A 19325-nucleotide genomic window follows, 5' to 3' on the forward strand; every position below is an offset into this window, starting at 1 on the left:
AGGTAGTTCCTATTTGAGATTAAATGGGAACTCCATCCTGATTCCAGATCCTGCTCTCTGTGCTCTGCAATTCATTGCCTCTTTAAAATGTAATGAGACCTAAAAAATGAGAGTCCCTGTGATGTGAATACAAGGGCTGCCTTGGATCAAGGCCCACTGCTGACATACTAGCTATGTGACCACTAGCCTGTATGACTTCACCTTTTGGTATCCTAGGCAACTCTGGGAGTTGGTAATTTATTGATGATCTGTCAGTTTATATTGGGGGAGGGGGCTTCCACACTGGAAATATCTCCACACTAGTAAAACCACAATTGGTGTGGGGGGAACTATAGTAAATAATTTATATTTTGAACATGTGCTTTGCATGAATAAAAAATTCTTAATTATAAATGAATGACAAATATGTGCAGAAGGTTTAAAGAAAAAAATTCTGAAAATAGGCTCTGATATCATCTATCCTAGTGTTTAAAAAATTTGCCAACTTAAAATTCATCTGATCATATTTAGATCAGATGTTCCTTGGGGAGAAAATATTCTAGAATATCCTAAATCCTTTTTGAGACACTTCAAAAATATAGTAGTTTCTATATTTTTGAAGTGTCTCAAAAAGGATTTAGGACAGACAGAAAACGTTGCAGGAATGTATTTTACATTAACACAATAAAATAAACAATAGCTTAAGGTTTGCAAACTATTTTATCATCTATATTATTTCACTTGATTCCTACAATAACTCAGGGAAGTAGTTGCTATTATAATACCCATTTTACAAATGACAAGCTGCAAAGAGAGTTGAAGAACAAGTTGAGACTTGTCTATCAATATTGCTGAGGCAAAGAAAAAGATAAAATTTCTAGAGGGCTGGATTTAATAAACCTGAGTTTGTGTGTGTTATTGCTTCTGGAAGATATTGTAAAATCTACAGCAATAACCTATTTACAATGTAAATAATTAACTTTTAATCTTTAGGCCTTAGCAATACAGGCCTCTGAACTGAGACCAATAGGAGCTTTTTAGCTCAATTTTTTTTTAATGCTTATCTTTTTTGAAAAAAAAAAAAGTTGTTTTTTTTTAAACATTAAAAAAAAAATTCTTGAGTTCCAAATTACCTTCAGTTATAAAATCAAATTATACTTCAACCTTCGCTCAGAGTTCATTAGCTCTTTCTTTGGAGATGGATAGCATTTTTCATCATGATTTTTCTTGGATCATTGTGATTGATTATAGTAGTTAACTTTCACAATTGATCATCCTTAAGATGGAGCTAATCTTCTTAAAGTTTTTATATTTTTGTTAGTATGAACTTGATAATAATCAATAAAATGAATATTTCTCTCTACATCTTTTAAATTTTCTTTTTTTTTAAACTGGAAAACATCAAATATGAACAGTCCATATATAAAGAACAGAAAAAAAGAAGCTGGCATATGAAATAGGGAATCTATTAAAGTTCTTCTCCCCCCCCCCCAGGATGAGGTTAAGTGACTTGCCCAGGGTCACACAGCTAGGAAGTGTTAAGTGTCTGAGACCAGATTTGAACTCGGGTCCTCCTGAATTCAGGGCTGGTGCTCTATCCACTGCACCACCTAGCTGCCCCCTAAAGTTCTTTTAAAAAGTACATATTAAGTTAGTTCCAACAGTGCCCTATATGTGTAACCTCTGCTGAACTTCGTTCTGTTCTCCTGTTATTTATATTTTATTCATTTTTTTGTATCACCTTTACTAATTCCCATTATCTACCTATTTCTCTGTTGGCCCAAACTATGAGGATCCTAGGCTGCATCCACCAAAAGAGGCAATTATTCCAGGAACAGTTTAGTGGAATTCTCAGTTCTCTAGTCCTTGACCTAAGAAGAGCCAACAGAGAGAATTAGGGCACTAAGGTATTACATTTTAACAAAGAAAATACTTTGTGTGAGGAGGGTCTTTAAGGATAAGCTGTATTTACAGTGAGGAAAACACGCCAATGGATCTATGATTTTACCTGAGTGAGTTTTCCACCCAGTGATAGTAATTTCTACCCATTCATGCCTGCCTATCCTATTGGATACTGGTATAAACCGTTCTATAATTTCACTACAAGGGTCCACTCAGGATGGTAAGGGCCCTCTCACAATCTTTACAGCATGAGAATATCAGCAGAACACATTAAAAACTCTCCACCGACGTACTCTTATCTTCTCATCAACCCTTTTTAAAAATCACATTTCTTTGGTGATATTTATTTATATGGCTCCTGCTAATTTCTTGTTTGTAATGTACTGTAACCGGCTCATACCCACCACATACTTCTGAATCCTTCCATGAGTCACAACTGCAGTATATCACCAGAAGATTAGTATTAAAGGGGCGCTTATGTTTCAGGGAGATGCTTGGGGGGATTGAAAGAATTTAGTCAAATAGTCTCATTTCTTGTTCAATTGTGAGCCCAATTCACTATCCATTCTTAGCATCTGTATATGATATTTATGTATCTATCTGTATAAACACATATATACATATGCCAAAGGACAAAGCTTTATTTTAAGCTGTGTGTCTACTCTAAATGAGAGGTAGTTTACATTCATTTTGTTTTTCCTGTTGCATAGTTAAGCCAAATTGCTTTGAGTAATGTCATTTATGAGGTTCATTCATACTTTCTTGAGGAGAGCAGCACAATGACCATAGCATTCACAAAAAGGAACATTTGAAGATCTTCTCCATCTACTAAGAATCCATTCTTTTCTGTGCCTCTGCTTTAATCTCCTCCACAAAAACAAAAACCTTTGGCAAACATATCTATTGCCCTGTTTTGCTTTCCCTGATATGATTGAAAAGTTGGTAAACAAATTTGTCTCTTACAATTTTGAGACAACATATATAATTTTGTATGAGAAATGGCCGGTTGAAGTAGAGCTTTTAAGGTAGCATTTTGCTTTGTTGTGGTAAAGTATTTTTTTTCACATTTCCTTTTTATTCTAAAATTAACACCAAATGAGAATGAGCACTTCCATGTATAATGTGGAAAAGAGAAAATTGTACATGAAAGTGAAATTTTCTATTATATGACATAGTTTATTCATTTTATGTATATATTAACATATAAATTTCAAAGTTGTCCTATTTATCTGGGATTCCTTTTATCCTTCTCTTCTCATTATTTTTTTCTTAAGTAGGAGTCAGGGGATGGATGCTATCTTGAGCCTATTCATGTATTTTTTCTGAATGAAAAAAAAATTAGCAAAGAGAGGTATTATTCTCAACACCTTTCAGAATGTAAAGGTACATTCTACTACGGAATATAACTTTTGAAAGCCTGCTTTATTTATTCCCTTCTTGTGTTACTCTAGGTTTACTGTTCTCATAAATATTCTTAGTATGAAAATTTGAGCTTTTCTTATTCAATTAAAAACAATCTTGGTAGCATAAAGTTATGAGTGTAACAAATACTATCTCGATGTGCAAGCAGCAGTAAATGAATACTACTTATGGTTCCCATTTAAGGGTCTATGGTTTTCATTTAATTACAAAGCATCAATCAATAAACATATATTAAGCTCCGATGTGCCAGGCACTATACTAAGCATAGGAAATACAAAAACAGGCAAAATATAATTCCTGACCTGAAGGGGCTCACAATCTAATGGAAGAGAACTAGCTGTGTGACTTTGAGTGTTTCCTTGTTTCCGTCAATTTCCTCACCTGTAAAATAAGCTGGAAAAGGAAATGATAAATAACTTCATTGTTTCTCCAAATGGAGTCATGTAGAGTGAAAGAAATGAACAACAAAGCTATTTACAGGACACATAGGAAATAATTAACAGAAAGAAGACACTAGAATTAAGAGGGTTTGGGAAACTTTTCCTGTAGAAGATGGGCTTTTAGTTGGCAGTTAACAGAAGCTAGTGAGAGCCATCTCCAATTATCCTGATTTATATCTAGCCCCTGGTTTCAGATGGCTCAGGAGGAGAAAATGAAGCTGGTGCCTTACTTACATTCAACTCACTTGCATGTCATGCCATCGCCTCCCAGATGTCAAGGCCCTCTTCCAGAAGGAAGGACAAACAACAAAAGGAGCCAATAAGGAAGAAGAGGAGGGAAAACATTCCTAACATTACAGTAGTAGGATCTTACATCACAAATGTTCAGCCCTTGCTAAATTGGATTTTAACTTAGAAAATGAAAAATCAATATTAAATGCACCAAGATCCAATCTTTTTTTGTTTCCCTTTAGAACATTTAATCATTTCAAGTTTTCTCTTGAAATAGACTTTACTTATTTGAAACAGAATCTCAATGTTCTAGATGCTAGAGTCAGGGAAGCAAATAGGTGACTTTACAATCTAATTAGCTAACAATGACCAACTTTTGATAGAATGGTTATAATTTATCTCCCAGGTTTTTATATTTAGGTTTTAATGTTCCTATTAAAGCTCTTTTTGTAATGACAAGAAATTGGAAATAGAGTGGATGCATATCAGTTGAGGAATGGCTGAAAAATTTATGGTAAATGAAGGTAATGGGATATTATTGTTCTACATGAAGTGAGGAACAGGATTACATCAGAAAGGCTTGGAGATATTTATGAACTGATACTGAGTGAAGTGAGCAGAACCAGGAGAACATTGTACATACTAACAAGCTTATGTGATGATTAGCAGTAAAGGACTTGGCTCTTTCTCAACAATGAGGCGATTCAAGGCAATTCCAATAGACTTGACATGGAAAATACCAATCATCCAGAGAGAAAACAATCGAGATTGAATATGGATCAAAGCATAGTATTTTTTTTTCTCCTTTTTTTTCCCTCCAGTCTTATTTTTCTTATTTATGACAAATATGGAAATATGTTTAAAAACGATAGCACATATTAACCTATATGAGGTTATTTGCTGTTTTGGGCAGGAGGGAGCTGAGGGAGAAAAATCTGTAATAAAAGTTTTACAAAAATGTTAAAAAAAAACTATCATTACATATATTTGGAAAAATAAAATACTATTGAGATTGCTCAAAAAAAAAAAAAAATTAGTGCTCCTGCAAAAGTACTAATTACTATAAGGACTGGAGTTGTTTTATTTGGTATTACAATCATTATGAAACACGTTTTGAATCCTCCTATCACAGTTCCAGAACCTGCTGGATCTGGGAACGGCATTCACCAATACAAATGTGCTCTCATTCTCCATACAGAACAACAGCTTCTCATAATACTTGTAACCTTATGACTTGGAGCGTACAATTAGGAATCCATCCTCAAGGTCTAACCTAGTGAGAAATTAAGTCAACATTTTTTTCTGGGTCTTAGTTCCTTACCTATCAAATGATATAGTTGGCCATGATCTTTTTTTTTTGGAGAGGGGGGCGGGGTTGTGTCTCACTGTTTCATCCACCCTCAAAGTGGAATGGCCATTCAAAAACCCAATTCCACTATCCATTCTTTGGAAGTTTTCAGGGCTCCTTTTCTGTTTGTTCCTTCTAAGGCAGAGAACCCTCCTCTCTACCATACTGGTGCTGGATTTAATTCTGACACTGGTTAGGGTTTTTTTGGGGGGGTGGGAGTGGAAACAACAATTGGAGTTATGTGACTAGCCCAGGATCACAATGCTAGAGTTTCTGAGGTCCTCCTTACTCCAGCACCAGTGCCCTGTCCACTATACCACTAGCTCTCTCTGGGATAGGTTTTAATTCTACTGCAGGTGGAACGCCTGGGCTCAAGCTTTCCAATACCACCAGGCTTCTCAGTCGCAGGAATTAGAAATGTGTACCACTTTAATGATCTTTTAGATTCCTTATGGCTGTAGAAGTCTATCATCATGGACATAAGACACTGAAAAGAACACTCAGGATTCACCCTCCCATTTCCCAGCTTTCTGAGGGCTTTTGTTCTTCACCTAGAAATGCCTTAGTCTTCCCAAGAGCCAGGTCAGCTTCTTAGATAAAGCAGCCCCTAAAGCTCATGGTGGCGGAGGTCTGGGTAACTGCTTCTGGGACTGAAGGCAGGGACAATTTTGAGATTTAATGCTTCACTGTGGAGATGTAGAGAACCAGAGTTGGGGGAAAAAAGTGCTAGTTGAAAAAGTAGGAAAGTCTATGCCAACTTTAATGGATGTTGGCTCTGAGGACAATAACAAAGCTATTGACAGGATAAGTAGGAAATAATTAACAGAAAGAAGGCAGTAGAATTAAGAGGATTTGGGAAAGCCTTGGAATGGGATATTAGTTGGGACTTAGAAGCCAGGAGGGGGTCAGTAAGTAGAGATGGGGAGAGAGATCATCCCCGGCACCAAAAATAGTAGAATCTTCCATCCCAGATATTTAACACTTAGTAAATTCAACTTTAATTCAGAACACTGGAAGCTTTTCAATGGAAGGAAAAAATAATGAGCTGAATTTTGGAGGAGACTGTTTAGGGCTGTCATTCTATCTCAGTGACTTTACAATAGGATTGCTGCCTATTCCTGGAATGTATTCAGGTTTACTTCAGAATTATCCTTAACTTCTTCTCACATATCCCATATGGTCATTTATGTATCTCCACAGCATCTCTCATGTAAGTTCCATTCTTTTTACTCACACAGCCTCCAACCTATTCAGGCTCTCATTATTTTCCCTTTTTGCAATATTGCAACTAATGCAATAGACTTATACCTGATCTCCCTGCCTTAAATGTCTCACTTCAATCCACAAAGCTTCCCAAAACAAAACTCTGTCACGTCACTTACCTATACAATAAATTCCAGTGGCCTTTAATGGAATGCTACGATTTCAGCCAAAACTCAGTGCCACATTCAGAATGAAGCTTTTCAGGATCTCCCCCAACAACTAGTGTTCTCCCTTTCAAACAAGATAAATGTGTGCCTATCTTGATAGACTATAAGCTCTCTGGGGAAAGAATTTCATTTTTTCCCCTCTCTATCTGCAGTGCTTAACACAATGCTTGATAAAATAAAAAGTCCTCGGTAAATGCTTTTTTAATGCCTGATTGCTTACCCTTTGGTGTGGCTGGTTCATAGGCTGATACTTATATGGAATTATACCTGTAAGTGGCTGTGTGGGAGCTTGATTACTCCTTGACTATTGCTCATCACTAAGGGACGAGTGAAGCCATTACCAAGAATAGACTGAGGCTGAGGGAAAAACCATTTCTTGTTCATGTCTTCTGACTCCCTCTCCTTTTTTTGTAGTTTAGTTGTTCAGTCATGTCCAATTCTGTGACCTTGCAGAACAGCATGCAAATGTTGTTTATAGGGTTTCCTTGGCAAAGATCTTGGAGTGGTTTACCATTTCCTTCTCCAGATCATCTTACAGATGAGGAAACTGAGGCAAATGGGGTTAAATGATTTGCCCCAGATCACTTAGCTAGTAAATCTCTGAGGCTGGATTTGAATTCCAGTTTTCCTGATCCTGGGCCCAGCATTCTATCTACAGGAGACACAATAAATACTTGCATAGTTCTTGAACTGAATTGAATCAGAGAGCTAGAGAATTTAGAGATGAACTAACTATAAGCTGCTGGTTTCCTTTTTTACTGTCCAGTTCACCCCTGCTAGGAAATAGGTTCATTAAGAAACCAAAAGGAACATAATTAGCAAATTCTACTTCCCATTAAGAAAAAGACAAGAGTTAAGTGCCTCCTTTCCCACATCCTCTTGAGTTGCTTGGAACACACATTCCTAATTACTCCTCTGGTCTGGGATGCTTGACATTTATTCTCAGCAGGAACACTCTTGGTTGTGCCTGACAGCATAGTCTTATTTGTCTGAAGCATGGCCAACCCCCATCTTACACTTGACCCCTTTACCCCTCACCCTTGACTCTTCTCTCTCAACCACATTGAATTATATTTGAGCAATCTGGTTAAAATGAATATATACAGCTCTACTAATACCTCTCAAGCTGAGTAAATTTCCATGATGTCAGCAGAGCTATTAGGGAGGAAATAATTAACAAAGGGGTCTTCCAGGGTACAGAATCTCTGTCATTAGTAAGAGGAATTTTAGTAGATGAATAACCATTGCTTCCTCCATTTCTGACTAAGGACAAGTCAGTATTAGCTTGAATTGAGCTAAATTAGCCCAGTCCTGGAAAGAACCCTATGATGTGTTTTCAAGAATTTTTGCTTTTTGAACAAATGTGATCATATAAATCACCTTACATATAAAACTGAACAAGTCTCTAATTGAAAATTTTTGTATAATCAAAGCTGGATTGCCAAGTTATCAAAACGGAGGGAACAATTAAACAAATGAATGAATGGAATATAAATGCCTTCCAAAATCCTATCTAAAAAGATACTGGAGTACTCAGCACTATATTCATATTTTAAACATGTGAACCACACAGATGGTGTGAGTCTCCTACACCATTAATTCCACTCATTAGTTGCAAGCCATTTCTGGAGAGAATCCAACTTTGTTTATGAGAAAAGATTAGAAAACAAAATAAAACAAATCATTACACAAAAAGCTGGATACACCCAAGAGAAGACATTTGCATTTCAAAAAGTTAGGGTTCTACTTCTTTTTCCCTTAGCTCCCTCATTCCAAACACAGTCAATTATTTGCCATCAATATTAGCTGCTCATGTCCATCCTCTCCCACTCCCTCTTTTTCAGGCCAACAATGAATAAAACATCCAGTTCAGCAAGAAAGGCAGTCCAATGAGATGTCACTTCAATTAAAAAAAAAATTAGCAAGCTAAAGGGGTCCAGTATAATGGAATGACAACCAAAAAACCCAATCAACAACTCTAGAGACCTTAGAAGACATGAAGCAGAGAAAAGTAATTAAGCATAGAAAGTGTGGGCTGAATGGAAAGTTCAGTGAGGTAAGAGCTTTCTATGGTTTGAGATGGGCTTGGATACAAGCTGGTATTAGGAGTATTAGTTCAGAATAGGCCAGAATTCCTAGAGAACCTCAAAGTTTAGTTTTATTTTAGGTTACCCCAGGATAAAATCTCAGTGTAGGCTCAACTTTTTTTTTTTTTGCTGAGGCAACTGGTGTTAAGTGATTTGCCCAGGGTCACACAGCTAGGACTAGGAAGTGTTAAGTGGACTCAATTTTCATATTCAGTCTCAGCAATTTCCACCAAATCTGGTATACAGGAAGTGCTTAATTAATGTTTCCTAATGAAACAGATTAAAAACATATGGCTTAGTCCATAGAGTGTAGGAATTGAATGGAGTCAATATTCAAATTCTGTGTTCAAATCCATCAGATTATGCGTTGGGGATATTTAGGTTAAAGATAAATTTAGGGTCAAGGTCTGAGGAGGAAAAAGCATGATAACTGTCTTCAAATAATTGAAGGGCTGAAACATGGGAACATGAAATTGGGTTTTGATCTAGATTCAGAGGTCAAAACCAGGACTAATAAATTCTGTGCCATCTTTTAGATTAAACCTTTTTGATCTTGATGCTAATTCTTCCCTGCTCTCCCTTTCCCATTTCCCTCTCCCTCCTATTACCTTTTATCTAGGCCTATAGAGGTAAGGTGGTAGAGTGTAAAGGGTGCTCAATCTTGAGCTTGAGAAACTGGCTTCAAATTTCAGCATTTAATATGTGATCTTTAACTTCTTTGCAAACAATCTGTCTTCTCCTTTATGTACAGATGGTTTTCTCCAGCTAGATGGAAACCTAAGGGCAGGAATTTCTCCTTTTTAAAAAAAAACTGTAGCCCACAAGTTGTTGAGTCTGTCCAACTCATTGTGACCCATCTGGGATTTTCTTGGCAAAAACACTTAAGTGGTTTGCCTTCTCCTCCAATTCATTTTGCAGATGAGGAAATCAAGGCAGACAGACCTAAGTGACTTCTCCAGAGTCCCATAACATGAACTCAGGAAGATGAGTAGGTGCTAAAGCATTGGTAATGTAGCTGTTTGAGCCCTATCAATCACTCATCAAACTACATTTGAAAGCAACAGACCACAAATTAAAAATCTTAGCTTTTGCCCAGGGAGGTTGCTATTGCTTGTCCTACCACTACAAGCAAAGGGATTGGATTGGAGGGAGGGCTGGGCAGGTTCACCTGCCTCACTTTCCCCTACAGGGTCAGACAGAGATCAGGATGACAGAGACGGTCCTGGAGGCAGGGAGAGTCCTCGGCCTTTTTAAGGGTCTCAGTTTAACTGGACAATGACCCATTCTGCTTGGTATAGTGGGGCCTTCCTGGAATCCCCACCAAGGCTGGAGAATCCTGAGAGCTGACCTGATGGAATAAGCCATTTTTTGGTCCATGCTGGTTGAGCTGGAATAGGTTGTTTTTTTTTGTTTTGTTTTTTGAAATATCAGTGGGATGGGGGCATTAAATTCTAAGAAGAGGTAAAGCAGCTTAAACTGGAAATGGTACAGACCAAAGGCTGCCAACGAGATTAGAGTGAATCAGGTTTGTGAATACTTCTAGCCTGGGACAGAATAGGAGACCTAGTCTTAGAAAACAAAGCAACTCCAAGAATCTCACGAAGGGGGTGGACTGGATCAGAGGTGTCAAAATTGTGACCCTGGAGGATGAGGCCCAACATTGCTAGGTGCAGTCTGAACTAGATCACAATGTAATTGAAAACTACTTAGCAAAATAAGTTAGATATTAGTTTGTGGGTTTTTCTTACCTGCAGAGATCTCTACTATGGTTCAGTTAAAAAAACTACCTGTTTTGATTTGAGTTTGACACCCTGGATTAATGTCCTCTAAGATTCCTTCTTGTTCAAAATAGGAATCACTTAATCAAAAGTTGAGGATTGGGGAAACTCCGATGTCACATAGGTGTAAGATTACTATGGATAATTTTTGTGAAAATGATTGCTTGGCTCACAGTGCCAAAATGTCATTAGCAAAATTATTCAGATTAATATTTAGTTTTCCCTCTTTGGACCTAATTCCAAAAATTCTACATTATTACAACCTGTTTTTTTTTTTTGAAAGATTCTGAAAAATTCTTCCAGAGGCAGCTTCATTTTTGCATTGTTAAACTACTGAGGAGATAGCTTTTAGGGAGGACAGAGGCCAATTTCTCTGACCTTGTGCAAGGGCCAGTTAGCAAATGATCTAGAAGGAGACAAGCTCACACATCAGCAGTCAGATTCAGAAGTGGGAGTGGGAAGGTTCATAGAGGGGGAAGTGGTTTGAAATCATCCTGCTTGGCTGGCCTTGCCCAAGATCATACCTGTGATAAGTTCCTTAGAACCAGAGTTGTTTAACTTGTTACCTAGGTTTCCAGAGTAAGTAAGCAACAGCATCTGGGTTCCTTGTGGCTTAGGACATTCAGTCACCATCACATGAAAGGTAAACAAGAGTGTGGTAAGACCCTTTGGTTTATCCAATTCCATCTGCTCCTTTGTAAGCTACTACTGACAGTGTGATTCCTAGGCCGATAACATCTTGCTGAGGCCAAGTCAGTAAAATTTAGTGCAGGATAAAAACCACTGATGGCAATCTTTAGTGACACAGCAATGTAGCAACAATAGATCCCCAAAGATTTGGGTATTTAGAACTCCTTACATTTTTTTTCATTTAGAGATCTTTAACCCTCAGAAAAAGAAAATAATCCTATTTTCTCCAAAAAGGAAAAAAAAAGGCTTGGGCCATTAAACATAGTTGGAAAAGTTGGACAAAGTGATATATTTGCAAAATGCATTATGAGATTATTTCCATTTAAACTTTTGTCATCTCTGGCTTCCCAAAAGGCTCTTTTATGATCTCTCTAGAGAAGAGTTACAAGCACCCTGAGTTAAGTGATGGGGAACATATAGTTCCAAGGAGCTTAGATCTAACCCCAGGGTTTGTGTGTGTGTGTGTGTGTGTGTGTAACATGCAAACAGAAAAACATATAAGGTGTTCCAAAAGAAAAAGCTTAAAACTACAATAAGACTTTTAGGACACCTTGTATAAAATGAGGAAGAGACTATTAACAATTTGAAGATACCCAATATTCTTAATTATCCCAGTAGGTTGAAAAGATCGCACAGAATTACAAAGATACTTCCACCCTCTCCCAAGCCCTAGTGACACCTATATTTTCCTGCATCACTTTACAACCCTATTCCTGGACCTGGAGCCACACTTAACTTTCATGATCCTGGGCTTGTTACTTCCTTCTTTTGGGGCCAATAAAACCTGTAGGCCCTAACTCACTAGGTTTGTTATGAAACACATTAGCATTTCTCATTTCTAATCATACACTTCCAAGATTCTTCCTGTACCAATAGTAGGGTCCTAAAGAACTTTGTAATGAAGCATGTAAGCCAAAACAGCACATCTCCCATCTAACCCACCACTATTTAAAGCAGCCCTACATGAAGGAATAACAATTTTGATACATGAAAATGTTACTTTCATCAGCCAATGAACACATTTCCTAAGACTGTTAGCAACTCATGATGAAAGATCATTTCCTATACAAATTACTCCCATTACTTTCAAGAGTCTTCCTCCTTTATTCATTCTCCCCCAAACCTATGCTATTTGTCATCATAGAAATGACATATTGACTTAGTTTATTGTCTCTAAAAAGACAAGACTGTAGAAAGTGGGCATTATCAATTGGAGCCAGAGATTTTAAAGTAAGAGCGACATATAGCTGGTATATTTTGCTCATTTGTTGTTTTATAAAGATTCTATGGAGAATACTGAAGTCAGTCAAAAGCCCATTGTTTGTATAATGAAAAGATCTTTAATAACATTCTCTTATTTTTGCTTGTAGCACTCTCCAGAAATTATTTCCCAACATACTTCCACATATGGATTAAGTTCTATTAACATCTAGGAACAAGAAAAACCTGTAGTTGAACTGAGCTATTACTGATGACAGACAATTCTAAAGAATATCGGCATTGTTTAAGGAAACCTAGGAACATTTAGATTCAATAAATTTTTATTAAGGACAGGGGCAAGTTGCTGTCTGAGTATTCATCCCAGGAGGTAAATATACATAATGAAACAGAAGGTGGTTTGAGGAGGGAAAAAAAACAACACAGGTGCAAAGCTTGAAGGGGCAGGTTAGAGCCAGACTGTGGAAGGCTTTAAATGCCAACCTTGTTAAAATTTGCACTTAAAATTAAATGCAACAGGAAGTCACTGTGGATATTTGAGGCTAGCAACATGGTCAAATCTGTCTTACAAAAATTATGATTAGGATGGAGAAAAGACCATTAGAACCAGACTTAAGAGTGACAACTTCTGAGACAGCAGTTTCAGTTTGTATTGAAAGCTACAGAGAAAATGAAGAGCATTGATAAAGGCCAGTAAAGGAAGAGGAGGGATGAACTATAGGTGTCTTTCTTAAGATCAGGGGAAGAGACACAGGACAACAGTGATTATAGATGGTCAGATCAAGTGTATATTGTCGATTTTAAAGACAGGAGTGTGTGCATGTGTAGAAAGTGGTACAGTAGATAGTGAAACTATACTGGAGTCAGGAGAAACAGAGTTCAAATGTGATTTTGGGTACTTACTACTCCGTATGTGACCCTAGGCAAGATACCTCACCCAAATTTCTCTTTCCCCCTCAAGGGCTTTTATAAGATGTAGGCTAGCACATAGCCATCAGGCAAGGAGCCAATAGCCAGAAACTTAAGATGACCAAGTATGATTGGGCAATTTGTTGGAGAAGTTGAGGGGTGATGAGATCAAGTGCACATATAGGAAAGAGATTTATGTTCCTTTTCTTCATGTGGAAGAACTGGACATTGGAAATGTGACAAGTCAAAGGTTAAAGGAATAGGAGTGAATTATAATGTAGGAATGAGTTGATTCACAAATGGTAAATACAAAGATTTGGGCCAGGTAGGTGGTTAAGAGTGCTAGGCTGGGAATCAGGAAGACTCATCATCCTAACTTCAAATAAAACTTCAAACATTTACTGGTTGTGTGACCCTGGTCAAATCGCTTAACCCTGTTTTCTTTAGCTTCCTCATCTGTAAAATGAGTTAGAAAAGGAAGTTACAAACATTCCAGTATCTTTGTCAAGAAAACCCCAAAGGGAGTGAGTCAGCTATGACTGAAACAACCAGACAACAAAATATACCAACAACATAGGAAATAGAGAACCGTCTGCAACCATGACATCTAGGGAAGGAAATGAAGGATAGGGGGAACAGCGGTCTCACTGAGGATAAAGAAACCATAAGGCAGAGATGATAACATAAAAAATATGATTAGAAAAGGGTATTTTAGAATTTATAAATATGGCAGTAGAATACTTGTGTGTGCTGGTATGATCATTTCTGTGTATCTAAGGTGATAACAATGAAATGGATAACAGGGATCAGGTAGATAGAGGAACTATAAAGTAAGGGAATATTCAAAGGGCTATCATGTATGTTGAAAAAAATCATAAAAGAGGGGAAAGGACCCACCATAAGCAAGAACATTACAAGCAGGTCTTTTGGTGGCTGAAACAACCAGAAATTAAATGGCTGACCATCAATTGGGGAATGGCTAAATAACTTATAGTATATGAAAGTAGTATATTATTATTATTCAATAAGAAACGAACAGGCTGGTTTTAGAAAAGCCTAGTTATATGAAGTGATGCTGAGTGAAGCAAGCAGAACCAAGGAAACATTGTACACAGCAGCAAGACTGATTAACTGTGACACACTTCGTTCTTCTCAGCAACTCAGTGATCTAAGTAAGGAAACTCCAATAAACTTTGGATGGAAAACATCTGCATTCAAAGAGAGAACTATGGAGACTGAATATATACTATTTTAACATATTTGTGGGGTGTTTTTTCCTTTCTGTTCTGATTTTTCTCTCCCAACATTTCCTATGGAAATGTTCTTTAAAAAGCCATACAGGCATAACCTAAATAAAAAAATATGTACGAATGGACCATGCACTGAACTTATTGAGGAAAAATGAATGTCCCAAGGGACCTAGAGATAACTGGAAATTAAGATCTGGAATTAGTGATAAATTTGATAATGTGATGCTCAAATTAGCTGTGTCAATGAACACCAAAAAGTAAAAGATCTCTCCCACCATGACCACTAAGTTGGGCAATATTAAGGCAGTGTGATCTGTTTTGGAAAGGGTATCAAGGGAACTACTGGGGTTAGGAGAATCTTATCTCAGTGGTGGCTAACAGAAATGAGACCAAAGCAATTTAGAGACTAATATAAGTTTTAAGGTTAAAGATTGTTAATTCTGGAGCAGGCATTCCATGGACCACAGTGGAAGAGCTGGGCAGATCTGGAGTGGGACACTGGTGGATTTGAGTTAAGGGAATGACTTGGGAAAGTCAAGGTAAATTCCAGTGGGCCACTCATGTCCAAATTTAAATATGTCAAACATGACCACAAATACCATTAAAAAAAAATCTACAAAAACAACTTTTATAACTGGATGAAGATGATTTTAGAATTAACTCTGATACTGTAATCTGGTTTGAGAAAAATGAAAACATGACTGATTTTTGTTATTAAACAAACATAAAACAGTTGAAAACTTGCTCAATAGAAAAAGTTAAAATCCTTTATATTTTAAATATTTAAAAAAAAAAAGATGAGGCAAGAAAAATCAGAAAATTCAACTTAAAACAATTAAAATAAAATCTGAGCATTAAAAAAAGACTAACACCTTTGTCACATCTAAAGACTGGAAGTCCTCTAAGTAAACAATTTTGAAAATCAAGATTCTTGTAAAGGCTCATCAGTTAAAGTGTAGCTACTCTGTTCTAACAACAAAAAGCAAAACCAACATATTTTACTATTCTATACAATTAAAAAAAACTTTCGAATAAAATATTTTCTCCTAAAAATTGAAATTACTCCAAATGTCCTTAGGGAGCTGAACAGGAATTGATACTTTTTTCCCTAGCTAATAGACAAATATTTTAACCATTATTAAGGAGGTGCCATCTCAAAATAATTATTTGTATTCTTAAGCTTCAGTTATTATGCTTTTGAACAAAAACGAACAGTGCTTTTTGTGAAACCACAGAAGTATTACTATTAACACTTTAAAAAAAGTTTCTGGAATATGCAACAGGTTTTTTCTACTTCCTTAAGCAATTTGATGAAATGTTTTTCTCTAACAGTGATAGTTACATTTGAGTAATTCTAAAATCTAGGCCTTTAAAAATATTCACAGATGATTTTATTTAACAACTAAAATATAACTCAATAATGCTAACTAAACCTTTTCCATGAGACAAATTCTTTTTAGACTTTGCTTCTATTAAAAAAAAAAAAACACTAAAATCTTACTATAGTTTATTTCCTCTAACAATATTGCAGAGGAATTAACATGTAAAATCAGTTCAACAATGAATTAAAAAAACAAAAAACAAACAAAACAAACAACAACAACAAACCTGTGCTTTTTAAACTTTCCAGTATTGGAAATTTTTTCTTGTATGGTTAAGGCACCCCTCCCCTCAAATAAATTAATTACAGTATTATTCACTTGTCATGATAGTAGGCTTAGGTTAGAAAAAAGGGACCTGAGATATCACACGCTCCAAACAACCCTATTTTAAACAGATAAGGAAACCTGAGAGGCTGTATTACTTGGGCTCATTTGGAATACATCTATTATGAAATACAGAACTATTATTCTCCTAGTTAGCACTTTTAAATTTAATCTTCTCAACTTGTCCCAAGTGACTGATATGATCCTGCTTTTATTAGAGCAGATCACTTATTTCTTAAACCAAATGAAGACCTTTGGTTGTAGGATGTTTACATGGTACTCATTCTTGGACTATAAGGGAACAATACAGTAGACAGAAATCCTGAGATCAAATTTCACCTTTCCCCCTCATTACTATCACTTGGATGACGGTGGAAGGTGAGAGGGTTGGACGGGATTGCTAAAAAAAAAAAAAAAAAACACAAAACAAAAAAAACCTAACACTTACTCTACGATCAATGATATCCTCAAAGTTAAGTTATGAAAACATCTTATAATGTTCTATTCCAATAGTACAGATCTGGAGGCTATGCCTAACCTAAATCAGAGCATTTCTCCTATTAAGAGTTGATATTCTTATACAGTTGATTGCTATGAAAACTCAACTTGCAGAGCTTTCCACAAATGGGCAACAAATTACAGTGTATCTTCAAGACAAAAACCAATCTTGTTTCCATCTTAAAAGAAAGTAGTACATAATTCCACTTCATTCAAAAACATTTATAACCATGATATGCTAAGTATAATTTCATCATATATAAAAACAATTAAAATAACATGTGTTAAATTATTTGTAACGGCTTACCCATACTCTCCAAAATAACTGCTAAACATTACCAAAAAAATGCTCATAAGTGATATTGCTCGAGTTACAAAATGCTTTTCCAGGTGGCTATGTGGATATTAAAATATAAGCAAAATATGACATCTTTCATTCCTGCCATTATTGAGAAGTTGGCTTGCCCAAATGGTAAATTATGAAACCACACTGTGCAGAATGCACCCATTACATTTAAAAAAGTTAAACCCATATTTATTTACTAGCACTGTTAAAACATTACACAAAACATTCAAGTGGCAGATAATTATAATGCAAGCCCTTGCATGGCAATCCAAATTTATTGAACTACTGATGCTAAGTTATACAAAATTGCACCACTTTAATTAAGGCTTTTAGTTTACATTTGGCCACCTCAAAGTAGTTGTAACATTAGGTTGGTCAATTTAAATACTGTGGCTCCCTGTTGGATATACACACGATCTTTACACCCAAACGTTAAATGCATACAAAGCAACAAGGCATTGTTAAATAAATCTGCAAAAAGTTAGTTACTGCAACTTAGGCCCTGTGACCAATTACACATGATTAAAATTACTTCCCACATTCACATCCACAGTACTCTTCCACCATTTAACATCTCAACCAAAACGTTACACATGTGAAACAATCACTAACAGGCAAAAGTACTAAACCTGCATATTTGGTATTGCAAATACACTTATGCATGAGCAAGCAAGGGATTCACAGTGAGAATCTACAGCTGCAGAAGCCTGAAAATGATTTACAAAATTGTTAAATCATTAAAAAATTATCTGAAAATATACACTTCTTGTTGTAGACCCCCACTGTACACACAACTATAAACATTGTTCCCTATGTAAACAAAAAGGAAACATACAATAAAAGATTGAAAAGTCTGGACATTTCCTTCCCAACAGATATTAAAGGCAACGTCTTTTATCTAAGACATTATACTGAGAGGACTATCTTATTTTTTAAAGACAAGATCACTGTCTCCACAGGTTTTTCAAAAAATTAAAAAAACTATATAGCTGTGTTAATCAAAGCGCTTTTGTACAATGATGATGACCTTGTATTTCTTTTAAAAAAAAATTACAATAAGCTACAAATATCAAAGAAGCAAAGTTATCTGGAGTAGTCTATATAGGAGCTCTTTGGACTTTCTTTTATTATGCTAAAATAGTGGTGCTTTTAGAATTTACATTATTGTACTCTCCAATAGAAAGCATGGGGCATGTTAAAGTATACAGTACGACATTTTCATAATGTACAACATTGGTGGATGAACAATGTCTCTTAGCAATAATACTGGATGTAGCCTCTGGTTTTACCAGTTGCATACTCAGACTACTATAAGTAAAAATCTTTCATGACACTGCAAAGTGATTAGAATGTGCAAACTGATAATAGTAGCTTTCATCCACTTCTTAAAGGGTACCACCACAGGAAAGTCCGTTTAAGATGTTGGTAGGTTTAATTAAAGTTGGAATGCTGCTGGCACTGTTGAATTGGGCAACAGTTCTTCAGACCTGAAAGAATTAAGATCTGAATTATGATCTGAAAACACCTTGAGAAAAATTTAAAACATTAAGAATCACATTAAGGGAGTAACTAACAAGATTTCTGCACCCCGAGTTTAAGAATCCTACCCTTTTAAATTTTTTCTTTATACTTAGGATATCTACTTGTGGATTGAACATACACACTTAGGAGCTGTTTTTCCATTCCTTTATCGTATAATCCACCCTGTTACTTGACATCATAAGCATTGGTATACTGAAGACCTGGTTAAGTCACTGAGACAGACTTAGCTTCCTCATCTGTAAGATGAGGTTCTCCATTTCAGTTCTATTCTGATATCACAGGAAAAGTGTCCAATATTTCATACTTTAAGGCTGGAGTTTATGTTAAATATGATCTGAAAATTTAGTTTAGGTCAAACTAAGAACACAGAAAATACATTTAAAAAAATCTATCAAAGAATGTGAAATTACATGACAATATTTAAATAAAGGCTATTTTCCCTAAAAAGCACAATCACTCATGGAATGTTTAACTCATCAAAACCATGATTATTATCCAAATGTATGTAACTAGCTCATTAATAGCAATCTTACAAACTCCAATAAAATA

General features: G+C 36.0%; 1 protein-coding gene across 1 annotated transcript in view; it reads right to left on the reverse strand.

Moving 5' to 3' along the window:
* Positions 1-17396: 17396 nt before the first annotated feature.
* Positions 17397-19325, reverse strand: part of RAP1B (RAP1B, member of RAS oncogene family) — a 46320-nt gene continuing 44391 nt past the window's right edge. Inside the window, exon 8 of the mRNA XM_074269691.1 lies at positions 17397-18721. The gene's annotated coding sequence lies outside the window, so the exon portion shown is untranslated. The remainder of the gene's footprint in view (positions 18722-19325) is intronic.

Source organism: Sminthopsis crassicaudata, chromosome 5 (assembly GCF_048593235.1).
Source record: "Sminthopsis crassicaudata isolate SCR6 chromosome 5, ASM4859323v1, whole genome shotgun sequence".
Classification (NCBI taxonomy): Eukaryota; Metazoa; Chordata; class Mammalia; order Dasyuromorphia; family Dasyuridae; genus Sminthopsis; species Sminthopsis crassicaudata.